General features: G+C 45.4%; 1 long non-coding RNA gene across 1 annotated transcript; it reads left to right on the top strand.

Moving 5' to 3' along the window:
* The first annotated feature begins 527 nt into the window (after window positions 1-527).
* Window positions 528-20,261, top strand: LOC116971715. The gene is made up of 3 exons (XR_004411581.1): window positions 528-543; window positions 19,872-19,874; window positions 20,191-20,261. It is a non-coding gene; the product is annotated as an uncharacterized LOC116971715 (long non-coding RNA).
* The last annotated feature ends 2,424 nt before the right edge of the window (window positions 20,262-22,685 follow it).

Below are 22,685 nucleotides of genomic sequence, written 5' to 3'. Positions count from 1 at the left end.
GCTGCACCATGGTGCTTGTGGCAATGATAAATCTAAACCTAAACTGTGGGGAATCAAGCAGGAATGTGGAGCAGATGTCAATGATCAGAACCGTCTACAGAATGATATAATAGGCTTGAGGGATCAGCCCATGTGCTTCTTACCTCTTGACCTCGATAAAGGACCTTTTGCACCCTGGTCATTCCCTCCCCTCCCTGTTCCCATCAGGCAGAAGATACAAAATCATGTAAGTACGTAGCACTAGACACAGAAACAGCTTCTTCCCCGCTGTTATCAATCTTCTGAACTGTTCTTCCACAAGCTAGGGTACAGTCCTGATCTTCCAACCTCCCTCACTGTTGACATTGGAATTTTTCTCTGGAACTGTTAAACCACAATGCTGAGAACTACATTTTGCATTCAGAATTTTTTTCTTCACTATATCTGTTGTATTTGGCATCATGTGCAATATAGACTGTGGGACAAAAGCTTATTCATGTGCTGTGGCTGTTTTATGGTCTATGTCTGGAGGAAGAACATATCTATTGCTATATTAAAATGGGGGTTGCTTTATTCTGAAAATATAACACCAGTTCCAAATTACCCCACCAGAAAAATATTTACCTTAGAATAAATCCAGATTGAAATCCAGAGGACATAGTTTTAAGGTGAGGGGGGAAAGATTTAATAGGAACACGATGGGCAACTTTTTTACACAAAGGGTGGTGGGTGTAAGGAATGAGCTGCAGGAGGAGGTAGTTGAGGCAGGTACTATCGCAACATTTAAGGAACATTGAGATAGATACATGGATTGGATAGGTTTAGAGGGATATGGGTCAAACACAGGCAGGTGGGACTAGTGTACATGGGATATGTTGGTCGGTGTGGGCAAGTTGGGCCGACGGGCCTGTTTCCACGCTGTAATGCCCCTGTCCCACTTAGGAAACCTGAACAGGAACCTCTGGAAACTTTGCGCCCCACCCAAGGTTTCCGTGCAGTTCCCGGAGGTTCCCGGAGGTTTTTGTCCGTCTCCCTACCTGCTTCCACTACCTGTAACCTCTGGCAACCACCTGCAACCTCCGGGAACCGCACGGAAACCTTAGGTGGGGCGCAAAGTCTCCAGAGGTTTCCGTTCAGGTTTCCTAAGTGGGACAGGGGCATAAGACTCTATGACTCTAAATGGGACGACCTTGGATGGGGCATCTTGGTCGGCATGGACCAGTTGGGCTGAAGAGCCTTGTTCTATGCTGTTTGTCAATAACTCTATGTTCAATGTAAAAGGAACATTTTTAATGCAAGCATTTTATAACGTGAACGTGGTTAGCAGGGAATCAGTGGGCAGATGGGCCTATTTTCCTAATAGGGAATAACAGCTCAAAAAGCAAGATTCTCTGTCGGGAAACAATAGATGTTTTTTTAATATATTAATTTCTGAGAGCTGAAGTTTGAGCAAAGAATATTAGAAAGGTTATTATGAAAGGTTATGCAGTCGATACAGGGAGAGTGTTTCAAAGGGCCGAAGGGCTTGTTTCCATGCTGCATGACTCTGTGACTCCATGCCTCAATGACTAAAACTAGATTCTTCATTAACATAACTGAAATCAAGGAACATTGGTGATTATATATCATCTTACATAGGTTCCTTATGTCTAGCTATCCTAACAGAACATAGAACATATGTACAGCACAGGGACAGGCCCTTTAGTCCACAATGTATTTGCCGAACATGATGCATAGATCAATTCTTATTGCCTGCATGTAAGTCTTGCTCTTGGCATCATGTTTGGCACAGACACATCCCTCCATTCCCTGCATATCCAAATGCCTTTACAAAGTCTCTTAATTACCACTATAGTATCTGCCTCAACCATCATCCCTGACAGTGTGCTCCAGGCACTGACCACCCTTTGTGCAAAACTTGCCCTGCACATCTCCTTGAAACTTTGCCAACCTAATCTTAAAGCATTGCCCTCAAGTATTTGATTTTTCCACCCTGGCAAAGGTTCTGACTGTCCACCCTATACACCTCATAATTTTATATACTTCTATCAGGTCTCCCTGCAACCTCCGTCATTCCAGAGAATACAATCTAAGTCTGTCCAACCTCTCCCTCTAGCTAATACCCCTTAATCCAGGCATCATTCTGGTAAATCAATCTGAAGATGGGTCATGAACCGAAACATCACCTCTCCATGTTCTCCAGAGATGCTGCCTGACCTGCTGAGTTACTCCAGCATTTTGTTTTGTTATTTTAATCATTCTGGCAATGCTCCTCTGCACCCTTACCAAAGCCTCCATGTCCTTTCTAAAGACTCCGTCCTTTCCAAAGTCTCCATGTCCTTTCTGTATAGGGGCAACCAGAAGAATCTAGGATTCTGAGTGGTAAATATTTTTCTGGTGGGTGAATCTGAAACTGGTGTTATAGTTTCAGATAGCTGGCACAATGAAGAGAAAGTGATACAACAGCTTATAAACTGTATCACCTTATAAGAGTGGGATTGACGGAAAGCACAGAGGTTCTAAGTGGAAGAGATCGGCACGGTGGTGCAGGGTAGAGTTGTTGCCTCACAGCGCCACAGACCCGAGTTCGATCCTGACCACGGGTGCGATCTACACAGAGTTTGTACATTCTCCCTGTGACCGCGTGAGGATTCTCCGGTTTCCTCCCACACTCCAAAGACGTTCAGGTCTGTAGGTTAATTAGCTTCAGTAAGTTGCCCTTAGTGCAAAACTGGGATAACATAGAACTTTTGTGAACAGGTGCTCGTTGGCTGTTGATAGGCACAAACGCTGGCGATGTTTCGGGTCGAGACCCTTCTTGAGACTGAGGTGGTCAGAGAGCCGGAGAGCAGGAGGAATCACAGAGGGGCAGCAGCGAGAGAATGTGTTGCAGAACTCCCGTCAGAGAGAGGAGGAGAACTTCTTCAAAGTTGCCATATCTTGAGATGACTTCGCAGCGGAGCAGAGAAAATGTGCAGGAAGGAACTGCAGATAGAATCATAGAAACATAGAAAATAGGTGTAGGAGTAGGCCATTCGGCCCTTCGAGACTGCACCACCATTCAATATGATCATGGCTGATCATCCAACTCAGTATCCTGTACCTGCCTTCTCTCCATAACCCCTGATCCCTTTAGCCACAAGGGCCACATCTAACTCCCTCTTAAATATAGACAATGAACTGGCCTCAACTACTTTCTGTGGCAGAGAATTCCACAGATTCACCACTCTCTGTGTGAAAAAAAATGTATCAGCTCGGTCCTAAAAGACTTCCCCCTTATCCTTAAACTGTGACCCCTTGTTCTGAACTTCCCCAACATCGGGAACAATCTTCCTGCATCTAGCCTGTCCACCTCTTAAGAATTTTGTAAGTTTCTATAAGATCCCCCCTCAATCTTCTAAATTCTAGTGAGTACAAGCCGAGTCTATCCAGTCTTTCTTCATATGAAAGTCCTGCCATCGCAGTAATCAGTCTGGTGAACCTTCTCTGTACTCCCTCTATGGCAAGATTGTCTTTCCTCAGATTAGGAGACCAAAACTGTACACAATACTCCAGGTGTGGTCTCACCAAGGCCCTGTACAACTGCAGTAGAACCTCCTTGCTCCTATACTCAAATCCCTTTGCTATGAATGCTAACATACCATTCGCTTTCTTCACTGCCTGCTGCACCTGCATGCCTACTTTCAATGGTACACAAAATTGCTGGAGGAACTCAGCGGGTGCAGCAGCATCTATGGAGCGAAGGAAATAGGCGACGTTTCGGGCCGAAACCCTTCTTCAGACTGATGGGGGGTGGGGAAAGAAAGAAGGAAAAAGGGAAGAGGAGGAGCCCGAGGGCGGGTGGATGGGAGGGTGGGAGGAGACAGCTAGAGGGTGAAGGAAGGGGAGGGGACAGCACAGGCTAGCCAAATTGGGGGAATTCAATGTTGATGCCATAGGGGCGCAAGGACCCCAGACGGAATATGAGGTGCTGTTCCTCCAATTTCCGCTGTTGCTCACGCCTACTTTCAATGACTGGTGTACCATGACACCCAGATCTCGTTGCATCTCCCCTTTTCCTAATCGGCCACCATTCAGATAATAGTCTACTTTCCTGTTCTTGCCACCAAAGTGGATAACCTCACATTTATCCATATTATACTGCATCTGCCATGCATTTGCCCACTCGCCCAACCTATCCAAGTCACCTTGCAGCCTCCTAGCATCCTCCTCACAGCTAACACTGCCCCCCAGCTTCGTGTCATCAGCAAACTTGGAGATGTTGCATTCAATTCCCTCGTCCAAATCATTCATATATATTGTAAATAGCTGGGGTCCCAGCACTGAGCCTTGCGGTACCCCACTAGTCACTGCCTGCCATTCTGAAAAGGACCCGTTTACTCCTACTCTTTGCTTCCTGTCTGCCAGCCAGTTCTCTATCCACATCAATACTGAACCCCCAATACCGTGTGCTTTAAGTTTGCACAAGGGGGGGGGGGGAATGTTTGTTTTGGAAAAACCATAATTTTTCCAGAAGGAAAAATGCTGCATGTTGTAGAGGAAATGATGTCAGCATCTCTTACAACTTAGAAACAGATGAGATAGAGACATTGTGAGTGTATTTTTAATAAAAAAGACCAAAAGAAGACACAACACGCTGGAGTAACTCAGCGGGTCAGGCAACATCTCTGGAGAACATGGATAGGCAAAGTTTTGGGTTGAGTTTATTTAGTTTAGTCTAGTTTAGTTTATTGTCACGAGTACTGAGGTACAATGAAAATCATTTTTTGCATGCCAACCAGTCAGTGGAAAGACTACACGTGATGACACAAAATGCTGGAGTAACTCAGCAGGCCAGGCAGTATTTCTGGAGAAAAGGAATAGAGTCATAGAGTCATAGAGTGATACAGCGTGGAAACAGGCCCTTCGGCCCAACTTGCCCACACCAGCCAACATTTCCCAGCCATACTAGTCCCACCTGCCTGCGGTTGGTCCATATCCCTCCAAACAGCCTCAACTACCTCCTGCGGCAGCTTGTTCCATACACCCACCACCCTTTGTGTGAAAAAGTTACCCCCCAGCTTCCCCTTCACCTTGAACCTATGTCCTCGGTCCACAATTTCCTACTCTGTGCATCTACCTAATCTATTCTTCATAGGTGACTTTTCAGGTCGAGACCCTCCTTCTGAAGAAGGAACATGACCCAAAACGTCACCTATTCCTTTTCTTCAGAGATGCTGCCTGACTCACTGAGTTCCTCCAGCATTTTGTGTCTATCTTCCGTGTAAACCAGCATCTGCAGTTCCTTCCTATACATGATTACAACCGAGCCATCCACAGTGTACAAATACATAATAATAATAATAACAATAATAATAAACTTGACTCAAGGTCCAGTCAAGGGACAACATTACATAAAATACATTGCATATAAAAACATCATAAAATACATATAAAATCTTAGTCTATCTATCTATCTATCTATCTATCTATCTATCTATCTATCTATCTATCTATCTATCTATCTATCTATCTATCTATCTATCTATCTATCTATCTTTAAAACTGTGTGCCTGTCGCCTGCTGTCCGTCCGGCTGCCTGTCTGTCTTTTGATTCGTTCCCATCGTGTGATGTCACAATGCCCAATGCTCGCAGATGTCCAATTGCAATGCCCAATGCTCGCAGATGTCCAATCGGAATGGATCCATTTACATGTACGGCTGCCGACCGCCTTTCTTCCTTTGATTCCCTGCAACTCCGAAACCAGACGCAGAATCGCCGACATCTTTTCCATTTCGGTAGAGATTTCACTTTTCTTTCTAAGTATCCGCTCCTCATTACATTTCGTCGTGTTTAAGTACACGTTTTTAATCAAATCCTTCCCCCCCCCCCCCCCAATATTTCAAAAATATACTGGCTTCTCACCCATAGAATCAGCACCAGCCCCAGCCCATGGTGAACGTTCCATCGTGTGATGTCACAATGACTGATGCTCACAGATGTCCAATCGGAATGGATTCATTTACATATGCCTTTGCAGGAGCCCCAGCCCATGGTGAACGTTCCATTGTGTGATGTCACAATGCCCAATGTTCACAGATGTCCAATCGGAATGGATTCATTTACATATGCCTTTGCAGGAGCCCCAGCCCTTGGTGAACGTTCCATTGTGTGATGTCACAATGCCCAATGCTCAAATACATTGTTGCCATAGAGGGAGTACAGAGAAGGTTCACCAGACTGATTCCTGGAATGTCAGGATTTTCAAATGAAGAAAGACTGGATAGACTCGCCTTGTACTCGCTAGATTTTAGAAGATTGAGGGGGTATCTTATAGAAACGTATAACATTCTTAAGGAGTTGGACAGGCTAGATGCAGGAAGATTGTTCCGGATGTTGGGGAAGACCAGAACAAGGGGTCACAGTTTAAGGATAAGGGGGAAATCCTTTAGGACAGAGATGAGAAAAACATTTTTCACACAGAGAGTGGTGAATCTCTGGAATTCTCTGCCACAGAAGGTAGTTGAGGTCAGTTCATTGGCTATATTTAAGAGGGAGTTAGATGTGGCCCTTGTGGCTAAAGGGATCAGGGGGTATGGAGAGAATGCGGGTACAGGATACTGAGTTGGATGATCAGCCATGATCATATTGAATGGTGGTGCAGGCTAGAAGGGCCGAATGGCCTATTCCTGCACTTAATTTCCATGTTTCAATGTCTCCCTCTCCTCACCCCTCTCCCTCTCCCACCCATCCCTCTCTCCCCCACCCCCCTTCCCTCTCTACCCCACCCCCTTCCCTCTCTCCCCCCGCCCCCGCCCCCTTCCCCTCTGTCCCTCTTCCACCACTCCCCCTACCCCTCCCTCTCTCACTTCTCTTCCCTTACCCCACCCCTCTCACTCCCTCACCCCCCCTCCCTTCCCCTCTCTCCCCCACCCCTTCCCCTACCCCTCTGTCCCTCTTCCACCACTCCCCCTGTCCCTCTTCCACCACTCCTGCTACCCCTCTCCCCCTCCCTCCCTCCCTCCCCACTCTTCCACTTCTCTCTCCCCCCACCCCTCTCCCCCTCCAAACCCACTCTCCCCCTCCCTCCACACTCTTCCCCCTCTCCCTCCTCATTCCCTTACCGTGCACAGTCTCTGTCTTTAAGAAGGAACTACAGATGCTGGAAAATCGAAGGCAGACATAAAAAAAGCTGGATAAACTCAGCGGGTGCGGCAGCATCTATGGAGCAAATTGAATGGTCAACGTTTTTGGCCGAAACCCGGAAGAAGGGTTTCGGCCAAAAACGTTGCCCTTTTCCTTCGGTCCATAGATGCTGCTGCACCCGCTGAGTTTATCCAGCTTTTTTGTTGTTGTACCAGCCTCTCTCTCTCTCTGCCCTTTTCTCTTCTCTCGACTCATGCACGCCCGCTCCAACCCCTCCCCCCCCCTTCACCTCTCTCCCCCATCCTCTTCTCCACCCCCCCCTCCCCCTCTTCCTCTCCACCCTCCTCCTCCCTTCCTCACAAAATATTTTTTGTGGGGGCGGGTCCTCAGTGTGTGTGACTGTTTGTGGAGGCGGCCACTCGCTCTCCATTCAAGAAGACGCTCATCTGTTTGTGGAGGCGCGTGCTTAGTATGTGACCAAAGATCTTATAGCGGAGCCTTGTACTCGCTAGATTTTAGAAGATTAAGGGGGTATCTTATAGAAACGTATAAAATTCTTAAGGGGTTGGACGGGCTAGATGCAAAAAAAAATTGTTCCGGATGTTGGGGAAGACCAGAACAAGGGGTCAAAGTTTAAGGATAAGGGGGAAAGCAGAATCGCCAACATCTTTTCCATTTCGGTACAGATTTCACATTTCTTTCTAAGTATCCGCTCCTCATTACATTTCGTCGTGTTTAAGTACACGTTTTTAATCAAATCCCCCCCCCCCCAGTTTTTCAAAAATAAACTGGCTTCTCACCCATACAAGCAGCCATTTCGGTAGACATTTCACTTTCCCTTCCAGCTATCCACTCCTCATTACATTTCGTTATGTTTATGTCCATTTTTTTCATTAAAACCTTCTCCCCCCCCCCCCCCCCCCCCACTCACTCATTTTGTCGCCTCCTGCTGGCCAGCGACCATAACGGCTGCTGGCGCCCGCAGCACAACCTCAAGCGACGCCATTTAAAAACGGCCTTTCGGGAACGGCTCTACTTCGAGGACCACGTCTCCAGTGGGGACTACGGGTAGGCAACGGCTGCGTTGGGGCATTACACTTTTAAGGCTCTGTGTGTGGGGATGCTTTGTGTGTGTGATGCCGCCCCGCCACCCCCCCCCCCCCCCCCCCCCCGCGTTGCCGAGACGGACCCGACTTCGACGACTTCAAGATACGCTAGATGGACAGGCTAGAAGCAGAAAGATTGTTCCGGATGTTGGGGAAGACCAGAACAAGGGGTCAAAGTTTAAGGATAAGGGGGAAAGCAGAAATGCCGACATCTTTTCCATTTCGGTAGAGATTTCACTTTTCTTTCAAAGTATCCGCTTAGGAATCAGTCTGATGAACCTTCTCTGTACTCCCTCTATGGCAACAATGTATTTGAACATTGGGCATTGTGACATCACACGTTGAAACGTTCACCATGGGCTGGGACTCCTGCAAAGGCATATGTAAATGAGTCCATTCCGATTGGACATCTGTGAGCATCGGGCATTGTGACATCACACGATGGAACGTTCATCAGGGGCTGGGGCTGGTGCAGCTTCTGTGGGTGAGAAGCCAGTTTAGCCACTCTTCCACCTCTCCCCCTTCCCCCCTCCACTCTCCCTCCCCACTCTTTCCCCTCTCTCCCCCACCCCTCTCCCCCTCCCTCCCTCCTCCCCTACCTCCCCATCCTCCCCCTCCCCCACATCTCTCTCCCCACCCCCCTCTCTCACCCCCTACCCCGCTCTCCTTTCCCTCCCAAAGCTGTCCCGTTTCCTCCACCTCCTCTCCCCTCCCTCCCCTCTTCACATCCCCCCTCCCCCCACCTGTGTGTTTGGGGGGTGATTAATGTGAGTTTGATGCCGCAGCCCCCCCTCCCCCCCCCCCCGCGCAAAACGCCGTTGGGGAAACAGACCCAACGGGTCTACACTTGGTCTAGTCACTTATAAAAGCATCATAAATTCTATATTAAAACAAAACAATACATGATCCAGAATAAAAAAGAAAGATCAGTGTCCTACAACGGGACAGCGATACCAGTGTCTCCACAAATGGGATTCGTAGAATGTTGTGCTAAACCTTATGTTTGACAAGGCCACGATAATTACATTTTTAGAGTCATTTATCCTGCAAATGAATGTATACATATGATCTCTTAGGATAGCTTCTAAAGTACTGACTACTGCTAGCACTACACCATCTAGGTTTCCTTAGCAGTGTTCTCATGGCATCAGTATAGGCCACCTTTAGTCTCTGCAAACTTGTCTTTCCGTAATTTGTCCACAGGTGCGCAGTATAGAGTGGTGTGCAATATGCTCTAAACAGTGACATCTTCGCCACATCTGTACACACACCAAACGTACGCAAGAGAATATTCGCCTGTACATACAGCATACGCCATTACCTATAAATATCCTCATCATCTGTCATTTGTTCTGTAATAAAATGCCCTAGATATTTTACCTTATTACAGACACTAAGATTATTGTCAGACAATTTAAAATCAGGAAATTTTAGACATTTATCATCTTTGGTTCTACAGATCATAACAGCACTCTTACAAACATTATCGTTAATATCATGTTCCGCACCATACACAGAACCTATAGCAAGGAGCTGCTGGAGACCAGTTCTAGATGGACTAAAGACCACAAGATCATCTGCATACATAATATGGTTCACTAAAATATTACCACCCAGTATAACAGGCTTTCAATTGTTTGGACAGATCATCAATATAAAGATTAAAAAGGACTGGGGACAAAATTCCCCCTTGTCTAACACCATTGCTAACCCCAAATGGGGCTGAGACCCTATTGCCTCATTTTATTTGCATAGTCTGGTGGGCATACCAGTAGGCCAGAATTCTCACAATGTATTTAGGCACCACTCTTTGACTAATTTTAACAAACAGCTTTCTGTGATTAACACGATCAAAGGCTTTGGAAGCATCAATAAAGCACATAAGAATTGAAGCGTTTTTGCCTCCATATTTGTTTACAATCTCCTTTAGGGCATATATGCACAAGCCAGTGCCATGTTTAGCTTTAAAACCAAACTGGTTATCTGTGGAGTTAACAAACTTATTTACTCTATCCAGCAGAGCTCTTTCTAAGATGTTTTATAGCTGGCTAAAGCTATAGGCCTGGAATTATTTAGGCTGCCATATTATTTAGGCTGTCCTTAATGACCGGCACTAACAGAACAGACAACATTGAGTCTGGTAACAAGCCATGAATCATAAAGCCAGTAAAGCTAATAGCAAGGAGAGGAGCTATCCTCATACTCGTATACTTAAGATGTTCAGCAGAAATATGATCCAAGCCACTTGCTTTGTTGTTGGACAGCTTGTTCATGGCATGATACACCTCATGTGACATAATCACCATTGAGTCATTACTCTCAATATTGTCCACCCTGTCCAAATCACCTTGGACACAGGTCTTCTTCTTCTTCTTCTTCTTGCGTATGGCGTGCACAGCCTAAAGTTGTAAGACAACTTGTTCTGTTTGATCTTCTGTTTGTGCACGCCAGGTTGATTGCATTTGTTGAAACAGGGTGAACCACGTGAAGGTTGCAATCTCCCACCCCCTTGGACACAGTTGAATAAAGTAGTATAATGTTGTCGCCATAACTCCGCAATATTAGCTGTACCGGAGATTCCATCTACAGTGCATGGTAGAGATGTTTTGCAAATGTTAAGAGCTCTCACTTCTTTCCAAAAATCAGTAGCACTGTTACCTAGCAGCTTCTTAGTCATGGAATCAGCCCTCATAGCTTGCTCATTTTTATGGATGAAGCGAACAGCATACTTATGTCTTCCATTAGTGAGCTTCTTGTACTCAAACACAGGCCCCTGTCTGGGTCTACCTGCCATAGCCCATGATTTAGTGGCTTCGGGGGCTTCAGCATGGTACTCAGCTACATACTTATTCCAGCCAGTAATGTATCTTATTTTTATGCTTGCAGTAGGAGTTACTGTCTACATATAAAGTGCTTACTATATCATTATACATGGAACAGATATCTCTCCTATGCTTCATATCCTTACAATTTGCATTACTACACATTATTGCATACACATGATTTAGTGCAAGGCAAAGTCCGATTAAAGATGTGTGAGGGTCTCCAATGAGGTGGATAGTAGTTGAGGACCACTCTCTAGTTGTTGATAGGTTGGTTCAGTTGCCTGATAACAGCTGGAAAGAAACTGTCCCCGAATCTGTCCCTGAGAGCCTTCTTCAGACTGATTGTGCGGGAGGAGAAGACAGGAGAAGAAAGATAGAAAAAGGGAGAGGGAGGCCAAAGCATCGCAAGTAATAGGTCGACGCAGGCGAGGAGGGCTTCTGACAAGCAGATGTTTGGAACAAAGGCCAGAGATAAGAACAGAAGGAAAACGACAGATTTGAAGCATTGTGGATTGTGCATGTACATATATGTGTAGACACATATACATATACACACATACACACACACACACACACACACACACACACACACACACACACACACACACACACACATATATATATATATATATATATATATATATATATATATACACTAGATTAAGTGGGACCCGTTGGGTCCCATGTTCACACGAGAGGGCTGGTCCCCCAATGCAATATTCCACCTCTCCACTAATTCCAATATTGGTGGCCAGTGGGGGGGGGGGGGGGGGGGGCTTTCCGGAGCGCTAGTATGGGTATTGTGGGCTGAAGGGACTGGTTTTCAGAGGGCTAGTATGGACATTGTAGGTCAAATGGATTCTTGGGATGGCAGCTCAGTCACTCAAGCATGATGTGCTGGCAGCTCACTCATGGCTGGTGGGCTAGCAGTTGACTCAAAGCTATTCCTTGAAATTCCATTTCAAGCAGCGTGCAAGGCCACCAAATTCAAGTGCAGTTTCCTGCCACTTCAAGCAGGGTGCAAGTCCACCAAATTCAAGTGCAGTTTCATGCCACTTCAAGCAGGGTCCAAGGCCACCAAATGCTAGTGCTGTCTGATGCCATTTTAAGCAGGGTGCAAGGCCACCAAATTCAAGTGCAGTTTCATACCACTTCAAGCAGGGTGCAAGACAACCAAATTGAAATGCAGTTTCATACCATTTCAAGCAGAGTGCAAGGCCGCCAAATTCAAGTGCAGTTTCATACTATTTCATGCAGGGTGCAAGGCCACCAAATTCAAATGCAGTTTCATACCATTTCATGCAGGGTGAAACTACCATAAAACCACTATAAAACCACACAAAACACCACATAAACATCACAAACACCACACTCACAGTTCAGTAGACATTCAGTGTGTTCAGTTGATTCACAGCTCAGACAGAGTCGTGACCTCTCCCCCCCCCCCCCCCATCTTGCAGAGACTAAGCCACACCCACTCTTCTGGGTTTTATAATCCCTCCCCCTCCAACCAGAAGGGGCATGGCCTTCATGGCGTGATTGACAGGAGATAGATTCTCAACATTCTTTTAAACACTAATAACACTTTTTTTTTTCACTGATGGGAAGAATCCTCTGCACCTGATGAGCGGCGGGGGACTGAGTAAGATGGCCAAAATTCACAGCTGTAAGTGGTAGCGTTTTATCTAAAATCAATATACTGTGCAAACAGGAAGTTGTCAAGTTTCCATCAACAACCATTTTTGCAGTGCAGCATTTCAAAGCAGTTACCACCACCAACAACAACCATTTTTGCAGTGCAGCATTTCAAATCAGTTACCACCACCAACAGCCATTTGCAGTGCAGCATTTCAAAGCAACCACATTTTAAATTTTCAAACCCCATTAAGGGCACTCACAGTTGAGTAGACATGTGTTCAGTGTTATTCACTGCTCAGAGAGACGTGACCCTCTCACTTCCTCCATCTTGCAGAGACTGAGTGAGGCGCAACACTCTGGGTTTTATAGTCCCTCCCCCCTCCCACCAGCAGGGGCAGCAGAGAGAATGTCAACATTTGTTAAACCTTAATAACTCTTTTACTTTTCATCGATGGGAAAAATCCTCTTGTCCTGCGCAGCGGAGGGGGACTCTGAGTAAGATGGCCAAAAATCACAGCCGTAAATGGCAGCGCTTTTCCAAAAATCATGAAACAGAAAACAGGAAGTGGTCAAGATCTTCTCCACCCCCATCCCTCTTGCCCCTCTCTGTGTCGCTGTCTCTCTCTCTGTCTCTGCCCCTTCTCTCTCTGCCCTCACTCTCTAACCCCGCCCCCCTCCCTCTCGAGATGTGACTGCAAGTTGGGGGCTATGTGTCGGTGGATAGAGTGGTTATGGGGTAAAAGGAGCAAATTAATAATATTAATATAATATCAAGGGGGGTAATTAGCATGAGTGCAGGGGGGGGGATAGTTAGTGTGTGGGACGCTGCATGCCGCCTCCCCCCCCTCCCCACAACCGCACGTTGGGGGAACAGACCCAACGGGTCTGCACTTGGTCTAGTAGATTACTAAAAGTCTGATCTTGACCACTTCCTGTTCTGTATATTCATTTTAGAAAAAACGTTGCCACTTACGGCTTTGATTTTTGGCCAACTTACTCAGAGACCCCCTCCGCTGCGCAGGACAAGAAGATTTTCCCCATCAATTAAATATAAAAGAGTTATTAGTGTTTAAATGTTTTTGGGATTCTCTCTCCTGAAGGCCACGCCCCTTCCGGAGGGGCTATAAAACCCGGAAGTGTTGAGTGTGCCTCAGTCTCTGCAAGATGGGGGAGCGAGAAGGTCACGTCTCTCAGTCTGAGCTGTGAATAACACTAAACACATGGCTACTGTGAGTGGTCTTACTGACCTGTCAGTGCCCTTAATGTGGTATGAAAATATAGTTTGGAAATGCTAAAGCTGTGTTGCCTTTGGTTTGGAAATGCTAAAGCTGTGTTGCCTTTGGTTTGGAAATGCTAAAGCTGTGTTGCCTTTGGTTTGCAAAATGCTAAAGCTGTGTTGCCTTTGGTTTGTAAATGCTAAAGCTGTGTTGCCTTTGGTTTGGGAGTGCTAAAGCTGTGTTGCCTTTGGTTTGGAAATGCTAAAGCTGTGTTGCCTTTGGTTTGGAAATGCTAAAGCTGTGTTGCCTTTGGTCTGGAAATGCTAAAGCTGTGTTGCCTAATTAAAGTTGCCTTGCCTAATTAAAGTTGCCTTGCCTAATTAAAGTTGCCTTGCCTAATTAAAGTTGCCTTCCCTTCTATATAATTAAAAGTCTAATCTTGACCACTTCCTGTTTGAGCTTTATATTGATTTTAGAAAAAACGCTACCACATACGGCTGTGATATTTCGCCATCTTACTCAGTCCCCCTCCGCTCATCAGGTGCCGAGGATTTTTCCCATCGATGAAAAATAAAAGAGTTATTAGTGTTTAAAACATTTTGAGATTCTCTCTCCTGTCAATCACGCCATGAAGGCCACGTCCCTTCTGTTGGGAGGGGGAGGGACTATAAAACCCAGAAGTGTGGGCATGGCTCAGTCTCTGCAAGATGGAGGAGGGAGAGGTCACAACTCGCTCTTTAGTGGCCTTGCACCCTGCTTGAAATGGTATAAAACTGCACTTGAATTAGGTGGCCTTGCACCCTGCTTGAAATGGTATAAAACTGCACTTGAATTAGGTGGCCTTGCACCCTGCTTGAAGTGGTATGAAACTGCACTTGAATTTGGTGGCCTTGCACCCTGCTTGAAATGGAATTTCAAGGATAGCCATGAGTTAACTGCCAGCCCACCAGCCGTGAGTGAGTGAGCTGCCAGCACAACAGACTTGAGTGACTGAGCTGCCAGCCCAAGAATCCATTCGGCCCACAATGTCCATATTATCCCTCTAGAACCAGTCCCTTCAGCCCACAACACCCATACTAGGGCTCCAGAAATCCCCCCCCCCCCCCCCCCACATGGTGGAGAGGTGGAATATTGTGCTAGGGGACCAGCCCTCCCATGTGATGCTGGGACCCAACAGGTCCAACTTAGTCTAGTATGTATATATATATATATATATATATGTATGTGTGTGTGTGTGTGTGTGTGTGTGTGTGTGTGTGTGTGTGTGTGTGTGTGTGTGTGTGTGTGTGTGTGTGTGTGTGTGTGTGTGTGTGTGTGTGTGTGTGTGTGTGTGTGTGTGCGTGTAAATAAATGGACAATAATAGTGCAAAATCAAACATAATGCCCCCAAGTCTGTATGGTTCAGAGCCTATCTGGAGATTGCAGTGTTTAATAGCCTGATGGTTGCTTCAAAAAATGGCTTCTCTGATCCACTGCAGGAGGATATCAGAGCAAATGAATTTATGTCAGAAGGAAGCATAGCTACAAGGTGCCACCTTTGGAGGCCATTAGCTGCATGAGGTTTAATTTGAATCCTTCCCTTTCATTTTTCAGCTGGGCATGTAGAACGCCTTACTCCACAGGTAATAGGAAATGCCTCAACACTTATCACAGCAACACGGGCTCTCAGTTCCAGATTCAATGCAACCTTGAATATGCGATAACCGATGGCTTAGCCATTCTCCGCTGCACTGGCCTCAGGTCTGTCTTAATAGGATTTCCCGAGCTGTTCTTTGTCTTTCGCTTTCCTATGCCATGCTTCAGGGTATGGCGTTATAATTGCAAAAGCACTTCATCAATCTCTAACCAGCAGTTCTGGCAAAAGCTCAGAGTTTGCTGTTGTTTTATCAATACACCGCGGATGTCCACTCTCATACCAGATTATGTTTAGCGTGTAATGTTGCCCCACTGATGGATGGTACCAGCTCCTTCTTGCAGGCTCCAAGACCACAGAAGATTAAGTAGGATAACTAGAAACCATAGTAAACAAAAACAACAATCCAAGGCCAGATCTCCACAAATCATTCAGTTTAGTTCAGTTTCATTTATTTTAGTTTAGTTTAGTTTAGTTCAGTTCAGTTTAGTGATGAATCATGGAATCAGGCCCTTCGCCCACCGAGTCTGTGCCGACCAACGATCACCTGGACACTAAGTCTATGTAATCCCAGTTTCACATCCTGCACAGTAGGGACAATTTACAGAAGCCAATTCATGTACAAACCCGCATGTCTTTGGAATGTGGATGGAAACCAGATCACCCGGAGAAAACCAACACAATCATGGAGGGACAACCTCCATACAAACTCCATACAAACAGCACCTGTAGTCAGTATCGAACTCGGTTCTCTAGCGCTGTAATATGCAGCAACTCTACTCTGCGCCTTAAAAATCGGTTCTGAAAAAAATAGATTTTGTGCTTTTTCAAAACCGGAGGACATCCCAAACCCTTTTAACTGGGGACAGGTGTGAGTGTGTACTTAGGATGGCACGATGGCACAGCGGTAGAGTTGCTGCCTTACAGCACCAGAGACCCAGGTTCAATCCTGACTACAAGTGTTGTCTGTACGGAATTTGTACGCTCTCCCCGTGACCTGCATGGCTTTTCTCCAGGATCTCCGGCTTCCTCCCACACTACAAAGACGTACAGGTTTATTGGTTAACTGGCTTGGTAAAATTGCAAATTGTCCCTAGTGTGTGTAGGATAGTGTAAGTGTGTGGGATTGCTGGCCGGTCCAGACTCGGTGGGCCGAAAGGCCTTTTTCCACGCTGTATCTCTAAACTAAACTAAAAACTAAAATACAACAATGGGGTATCAAGAACCATTGAACACAGGTTTAAGATGAGGGGAAACATTTAATAGGAATCTGAAGGGTAACTTTTTTACACAGAGGGTGGTGGGTGTATGGAATGAGCTGCCAGAGGAGATGGTTGAAGCAGGTATTATCGCAACGTTTAAGAAACATTTAGACAGGTACATGGAAAGGATAGGTTTTGAGGGATTTGGGCCAAACACTGGGACTAGTGTAGATAGTGTAGATAGCTGTTCCTATATCTGGTGGTGTATACCGTCTGCCGGGCAGGAGCGGGGAGAAGAAGGAATGGGACATCTTTGGTTATCTTGGCTGCTTTTCCGAGGGAGCACAAGGTGTAGATGATGTCAATGGTGGAAAGTCTTACCAGATTTATCAGGTGTCCTTGATCTCACACTCAGCCAAGGCCAGTCAGCTCACTTTATCTCAGTTCAATGTTATTTGAGCTGTGTTGCAAAGAAGTCAGAGAATGTAAATACTGTACTACGTCATTGCTCAGGCTTGCTGGACAGGAAGCACAGAGGTGAAGGGTGAGCAGAGATCAGTGTGAGATAGGGATCGAGTAGCAGAGATTCGAGTGAGCAAGATGAGAGTTCAACCAGGAGACCCTGGGGCACAAGGAACTGCAGATGCTGGTTTACACAAATAAAAACCACAAAGTGCTGGAGTAAGTCAGTGAGTCAGGCAGCATCTCTGGAGAACATGGATGGGTGGAATCTAGAAGAAGGGTTCGGACCTAAAACATCACCTATTCCTATTCTCCAGAGATGCTGCCTGACCCTCTGAGTAAGTCCAGCACATTGTGTCTATCGTGGATATGTGACGTTTCGGCTCAGGACCCTTCTTCAGACTGATTGTGATGCGGTGGGGGAGGGTTAGGGGGAAAGCTGGAAGAAAGGTAGGGGCAGGACAAAGCTTAGGAAGTGAAGGTGGATGCAGATGAGGGGGGGGTTTTGGTTGGCAGATAGTTGGACAAAGTCCAGAAGTGAAAAGACAAAAGGTGTGAGATAAGGAGATAAGGATAGGAGAAAGGAATATAGGTGGAAGGGAACGGGGAGAGGAGGAAGTTTAGTTTAGTTTTGTTTAGTTCAGTTAAGTTTATTTATTGTCACATGTGTAGTGTCACATGTCACAGGTGCAATGAAATGCTTTTGTTGCGTGCTAACCAGTCAGCGGAAAGATTATACAGGATTGCAATCGAGCCGCCTACAGTGTTTGGATACATGATAAAGGGAATAACATTTAGTGTTTGAAGTCCAGGAAAGACAGTTTAAGGATAGTCCAAGGGTCTCTAATGGATGTTAACCAGGTGGGGCACAGGGAAGAGAGAAGGAAAGGGAGGAAGGGGAGAAGAGGAGGGGTTTATAGCTTACTTTTCTAAAATTGGAGAATTCAATCTTGGTATCCTTAAGTTGTAAGGTACCTGAGCGGAATATGAGGTGCAGGAGATCTTTAGCTATCCAAGCTATGGATGAGGACATCAGCAGTAGATGAACAAGGGTAGAGATGTGTTAGGTTACCGGAGTGGAGGTAACTGGGGAGGATGCACATCAAGAAGCCAAGAACATCTCTCAACATCTTTGATGAATCAAAATACTTGTCTACTTCCATAAGTTCATAAGTTACAGGAGCAGGTAGGCCTTTCAGCCCATCAAGTCTAGTCCATCATCGATCATTCCCTCCCAACCCCATTCTCCCCATAACCCTAATCAAGGAACTGTCAATCTACTCCTTAAAATACCAATTGATGGCCTGCACTGCCGTCTGTGACAATGAATTATTCACCACCATCACAGATTCACCACCCTCTGACTAAAGAAATTCCTCCTCATCTCCTTTCTAAAGGTACATCATTTATTCTGAGTGTGCCCTCTGGTCCTAGACTCTCCCACTAGTGGAAACATACTTTCCACATCCTCTCCACAAACTAAACTAAAGAATGTTCCCTGATCTTTAACTGTGCATCCATTTATGTATGACTATATCTGCATTCAAATAATTATCATCAGGTTTGATGAGAAAGATTTCAAGTGCAATCTGTATGATTCCTTGGGCGCAGAAGATGAAAAAATACTTATTTTCAGTTATGTCTTATTAAGATCTACAATGTTTTTGGTAAAGTCACTTAACTGAAGTGACTATGATATTAATTTATAATTATCACGCACTTTATGTTAATCCATTTGACAAAGCAAATTGAAGAATGGTTGACTTGAATTACAAAATGAATCCTGCTGGAACTAGATTAGAAATTGTAGCTAAGACATTGTTTTATCAAGGGATATATGTTCAAGTTTGATGGCAGCTCCTAGCTGTGAAGTACTCTGTGGTCCCAATGGGGTGCTGCCCTAGTTCGGATTTATTTTATATTCTTTGCTTTACAACCTGATTGCAAAACTAAAAACTCGCAGATGTGATAATAGGGAATAGTTTGATCTGACTTCATCCACAGCGCAATTTGTGTGGAATATTATGGCAGTGTGATTAGCAAATTATACATCAAATTGTACCTCCTAACTGCTGCCTTTTTACACTGAATCAGAGGGTGATGCTTATTGAGAATCCCAGGTCTCCACTTGTTTGCACAGAGCATACGATACACCAACTCAAAGCAATTCCTTCAACATTTATAAATCCCCTGCTTTGCCCTGGAATATCCATGGATTTAAAATTTAATCTCTTAGCCACTTTTGCACATGCCAATCAAAGAGACGTTAAAAAAAAGTACTGAGGTGGGGTTTTTGATTATTAAAATTTTGTCAGACACAAAGTTATTGCATGAAAACGTGTCTGATAGAATTATAGAATCATTCAGCACAGAAACAGGCCATTCAGCCCACCGTGTCCATGCCATCCATCATAAACCCACCTATACTAATCCCACGTACCATAGGTCCTAGTATAGTTTAGTTTAGTTTAGTTTACTTTAGTTTAGTTTAGTTTAGAGATACAGAGTGGAAACAGGCCCTTCGGCCCGCCAAGTCCACGCTGACCAATGATTACCCGTACACTAGTTCCATCCCGCACACTATGGACAATTTACAGAAGCTCATTAACCTACAAACCTGCACATCTTTGGAGTGTGGGAGGAAACCAGAGCACCCGGAGAAAACCCACACGGTCATAGGGAGAACGTGCAAACTCCGTACAGACAGCAACCCTAGTCAGGATCGAACCCGCGTCTCTGGTGCCGAATGGCAACAACACCTCTGCTGTGCCATTTTGCCGTCCATAGTTAGTCCATTGGCGACAATGCCTGTGCAATTCAAGTGCTTATCTAAATATTATTTAAATGTTGTGATAGTACGTGCCATCCACCACCTCCTCAGGGAGTGTTCCAGATTGTAATCACCCATTAGATGAAAGAATAAAATCTCAGATCTCCTTCAACTCCTCACCTCACCATTCGTTTTAGGTAGACACAGGAATAGCAGATGCTGGAATCTTGAGCAAAACACAAAGTGCTGGAGTAACTCAGCGGATCAGGCAGCGTCTCTGGAGGATATGTGTAGGCAACGTTTGAGATTGGCACTATTCTTCATCTTGTTCTGAAGAAGGGTCCCGACCTGAAACATCACCAAGCCACGTCCTCCAGAGATTTAGTTTAGTTTAGTTTAGAGATACAGTGCGGAAAGAGGCCCTTCGGCCCACCGACTCTACACTAACCAGCAATCTCCGTACACCAGCACTATCCTACACGCTTGGGACAATTTAAATTTTTTATCAAAGCCAAATTAACCTACAAACCTGTACGCCTTTGGAGTGTTGGAGGAAACTGGAGCACCCAGGGAAAAACCACACAGTCACAAGGAGAACGTTCAAACTCCGTACAGACAGCACCCATAGTCAGGAATTAATTTGGGTCTCTGGCGCAATAAGGCAGAAACTCTACTACTGCGCCATTGTGCCACCCTACAGATACTTCTTGCCCCACTGAGTTCCTCTAACACTCCGTATTTTGATCTGGGTTTTTTATCTGCTGAGGAGAAAGGTTTCCTGTTATCTACCCATTCCATACCACTCTTAATTTTGGGCTGAAGGGCCTGTTTCAACACTGTATGACTCTTTGATTCTATTGGAGACAGAAACTGCACACAATACTCCAGGTGTGGCCTTACCAACATTGTATGAAGTTGTACCATGCTTTTACTTCCTGTGGCATTCTATGGACTTTGTTATGAAAGTCAGCATCCCAATATGCCGTCTTCACCATCTTACCCTCCTGTGTTACAACCTTTTAGAGAACCATGGACTTGTACACCAAAGTCACAAAATGTATCACCTCCCACTTCTTGGTATTAAATACTTTATGCAATGGTGGAAGCATAGTTGCTGCTAGCATTCATGAAGGGCACCAAAGCACTTAGTTATACAAGTCAACTACTGGAAGATAAGGTTGACAAGGATGGGCGCTTACTGGTCAGTGTGGGCAGTGGTGGTCCGACTAGTCTATTTCCATGCCTGTATGACTCTCAGACTATGAACAAATCTTGACAGGCCTTTCCTACTGACCGAACACCTCATCAGCAGATCTTTTCCAAGTTCTGTCCAAGGAAGAAATCTCTCGACCCTGCATGCAAAAGACCCAAATTAATATCCAATCCCCAGAATAACCCCCTGGTAGACGTGAAGAAGATATTTCCTTTCATAGGAGAGCCTATAACAAGGAGTCGCTTTATAAAAATAAGAGGTTGGCAAGTTTAAGCAGAGATGAGTGGATCTTTTTTGCTCAGAAGGGAATGAATACTCAGTACTCTCTTCCCAAAGAGGTGGCACCACCAGTGGCACAGCAGTGGAGTTGCTGCCTCACAGCGCCAGATACCCAGGTTCGATCCTGGCTACCGGTGGTATCTATATAGAATGCGTATGTCCTCCCTGGGACAGCGTGGGTTTTCTCCGGGTGCTCAGTTTCCTCCCACATCCCAAAGACGTGCATGTTTGTAGGTTCATTGTCCTCTGTAAATTTCCTCTTATGTGCAGGGAGTGGATGTGAAAGTGGAACAACATAGAACGAGTGTGAACGGGTGATCCAAGGTCAGTCGACTCAATGGGCGGAAGGGCCTGTTTCCATGCTGCATCTCACATAATATTATGTGGAAAAGGACACACAGACCAATGTCCTCAATGGGGTGGTGGTGAATCAAACAGTAGAAACAATTGAACTGCAGATGCTGGTTAACATACAAAAGGACACAAAGTGCTGGAGTAACTCAGTGGGTCAGGCAACATCGCTGGAGAACATGGATAGGTGACATATCGCGTCAGGACACTTCTTCAAACTTCAAACAAAGAGTTCTCCCGAGTTTGCTCTGATTCGAACTTGGAGATTTACGATAATGTCCGCTCGTCGGTATTCGGGGCTCTCGTGGACATTTTTCAACATGTCGAAAAATCTTCACGAGTCCTCCCGTGCTTACCTGCTGTTAGCGAGTCTTCCCGAGTACCTGCCGTTAGCGTTACGAACCGCTAAGATAAGTCCGCGAGCTCCGACGTACCCACTTCGTTCATTCTCCGTGCTTACCACTAGTTTGATTTTTTTTTTAACTCGGGAGAGCTCTTGAATGAACTTGCATCGTGGGACAGGGCCATTACTCCAGAACTTTGTGTCCTTTTGTGTAATTCAGCATCTGCAGTTCCTTGTTGCTATAATATTATTTGGCTTGCCTAGGGGAATAAAATCAAGGAGACCAACTTTCCACCATAGTTAATGGTGCCTGACCATTATTCATTGTGGACATCTGTTACAATCACATATAACCATATAACCATATAACATATAACAATTACAGCACGGAAACAGGCCATCTCGACCCTTCTAGACCGTGCCGAACACGTATTCTCCCCTAGTCCCATATACCTGCGCTCAGACCATAACCCTCCATTCCTTTCCCGTCCATATAACTATCCAATTTATTTTTAAATGATAAAAATGAACCTGCCTCCAC

This window comes from Amblyraja radiata, chromosome 4, assembly GCF_010909765.2.
Source record: "Amblyraja radiata isolate CabotCenter1 chromosome 4, sAmbRad1.1.pri, whole genome shotgun sequence".
In the NCBI taxonomy this organism is placed as follows: Eukaryota; Metazoa; Chordata; class Chondrichthyes; order Rajiformes; family Rajidae; genus Amblyraja; species Amblyraja radiata.
This window is presented reverse-complemented; position numbering and strand designations above follow the sequence as displayed.